Below are 2,848 nucleotides of genomic sequence, written 5' to 3'. Positions count from 1 at the left end.
TGTTGATTGTGGGGCCGAGCAACCTCAATCTCTTCTCCGTCTATCATTGTGCTGCCAATTGGCCTGGGGGTGAGAATCTTTGTCTTCTTGATGTTGAGCTTCAATCCATATTGAAGACTACAGTCTTTGACCTTCTGCAGCAAGTGCTTCAGGTCCTCCTCAGTTTCAGCAGGCAAGGCTGTGTCACCTGCATCATGTAGGTAATTGATGAGTCTTCCTCCAATCCAGATGCTGCATTCCTCCTCACAAAGCCCTGCTTCTGATCTTTAGACTTTTTTTTTTTCAAGTGTTCACAGTTCCTGGGACTTTTCATTTCTGTTTTGTTGCTGTTGTGTACCGTCAAGTCAGAACAGACCCATAGCTGACCTTCCAGAAGGTTTTCAGAGGCAGTTAATCACACAGGAGGAGATTGCCCATCCTTCTCCTGCGGAGCAGCTGGTGGTCTTGAACCATGTGCCTTTGGGATTGCAGCACAGCTTCTTGCCACTAGGCCACCAGAGCTCCTGTATGGTACTAAAAATACACAAATATCCTGCTGAGTATTTTTGGCATCTAATTTCTCCCTAAAGTTTTTATTTATCGGTAAGATTGTGAATTGGGAAAATATTTTAAGTTTTATAACAATTCTGCGTGATTTCAGGGAAAGTCAATTGGTACAAATGATAAGTACATTTTAAATGCTGAACATTAAGAAACCTTAGTTAGCTAAGTGTCCAGGAAGGCTGACAGTGACCCAAACATGGAGACTGAAATTCTTGTAGCCTGGTTAAACAGCTTTTCAATACTTCTACAGAAGCTTTCTTAGACTTACCCATTAAGCTAACAGGTTGATAAATATGCATTACAAATGAGTTCCTGTTTCAAGTTCCACTATCAAGACAATATAATCAGGCACCTATTTTACTGACTGCAACAGTTGTTTCTATGACCATTGGAGTCTTTTTTTAAAAAAAAAGTTATTATTAATTTCAATGAAAATTTACAGAGAGTTTGGATTTCCATTCATTTATTGTTGCACTTCTCTCCCCTCCCAACCCTCCCCCCTAGTACACTCCCCTCTTGGAAAAGTAAAAGAAAAATTCTTTCATTGTTTTACAACCTCTCCCCCCAGGTCCACTCCACTATACAGCTTTCGCTCTGGACTCCTGTCATGACAAAAATATCTAATCACATATCCCTCTTAAACAGTTTTCTCCCTCATCTGTTTCAATGCAGTATACATTATTGAACCCATTTTTCTCAGTCTCCCCGCAACCCCGAGGTCAGTCCTGTTTTACAACAGTGACACAATGCAGTGTTTGTCCTTTTGTGACTGAGATACTTCACTCAGCATAATGTCCTCGAGGGTCTCCCATTTTGAATAATATTGCATGAGTTCCTTGTTTTTCAATGCACTGTAGCATTCCATTGTGTAAATATACTGCTATCCAACCATTAGAGTCTTTAAAGCATAGTCGTGTTTTAGGACAATACTTCTCCAAATGCAAAAGCTACTTTCTGTGGAAAGCTCCACACCACTTTTTTCTTATGAATTGTACTGCACTTCAAGTTTCATTCTACCTTCAGTTAATGTCAGAGCAACAAGCACTGGAGCTCTCCCAAGACCTACAACACAATAAACAGCAATAGAACAACCAGGTTCTTCATGAAACTTAATTTTTACAAGATTTAACCAGTCATCAACAATCTAGTTGGACGATGGTGCACCATCATCAAAAGGCCAATCAAGAACATGGATGCCTTCTTTTTCCACAAAAGCAGTGTTGTAAGTTGCTTCACATACTCTTACTATTATGGTAACTCCATACTTCTTGAGTTCCTCTATAAATCTATTTAAGGTTGCATGGGTTGGATTGTGTGTAATAAGAAATCTCATGTTCTTCTCTGTGACTTCTCCAGGAGCTGGGCAGTTCGTTCAAGCCATTGTTAATTAAGCTAAAAATGTTTGAGAATGTGATGAAAGAATTTTAAAAAGTGAATATAGAAATTATGTAAAGAAACTGAAGTCTATGTCAAAGTACTCCACTTGAAAATCTCAGTGCTTTGAGCATGATGTTGGGAGTAGTGGAAATGAAATGAACCTCCTAACAAGAAGCAGCAATGCTTCAATCCAGTAATACTGAGGCAACAGAGATTTACCTCACCCAGGTCAAAACTCTTCAAAAATGCTCTGTGGATTTTAATTGAACACTTCTGTGTTCAGATTAACCGCTCTTATGCGGGCTTCTGGTGGAGTAGTAATGAATTTCTACAGTTCATTTGTCTGCATAGAGGTCTTGCTGTGCCTACCAGTAATCTCCACTGCCCTTCAGAAACTCCATAAATGTGTAACCAAGAACACCGCAGAACTGAGGAATAAGTTTACTCATTGAAGAGTGTGGCCTAATCATACAGATGGTCCTGAGGCGGCGGTGATCCAGGGTTCGGCAGTGGCAGTGACTGCATGGCAGGGAACCATGATGGTCCTCACGGGCAGCGGTTGGTGCAGGGACAGCCTGGCACCAGGCTTTACCATGCAGTGAAGGGCTCCTGTGCTTTGCAATGCTTGCTACCTTTCTTATAATAAACACAACTTTATGTGGAGGTTATTATTCATTTTGTTATCATTTATCCCTTAAATATCTGGTAGAAATTAATTTTATGCTCTCTCTTCCTCGTGTGTGTTAAGGTTTTAATTGGAGATTTGAACTTCTTTAATAATTCTCTAATTGTTCTGATTTCATGGTTCTTCTTATGTTCTTTTTGATAACTTGAAATTTCCTGGAAATATGTCATTTTCATCTTATTTTAAAATTAAGTCTCTTACAAACTTGTTACTATTTCAGCATCTGTGAGGTACTCTATTTTT

At 39.5% G+C, this 2,848-nt stretch overlaps 1 pseudogene; it reads right to left on the bottom strand.

The window, feature by feature from the left end:
• Positions 1–900: 900 nt before the first annotated feature.
• On the bottom strand, positions 901–1,924 carry LOC102857006 (annotated as a pseudogene).
• Between the last annotated feature and the right edge of the window lie 924 nt (positions 1,925–2,848).

This window comes from Elephantulus edwardii, unplaced genomic scaffold, assembly GCF_000299155.1.
Source record: "Elephantulus edwardii isolate Elephantulus edwardi_28Jun2011 unplaced genomic scaffold, EleEdw1.0 scaffold00549, whole genome shotgun sequence".
In the NCBI taxonomy this organism is placed as follows: domain Eukaryota; kingdom Metazoa; phylum Chordata; class Mammalia; order Macroscelidea; family Macroscelididae; genus Elephantulus; species Elephantulus edwardii.
Note: the sequence above shows the minus strand (reverse complement) of the source record. Positions and strands in the feature narration are given on the sequence as shown.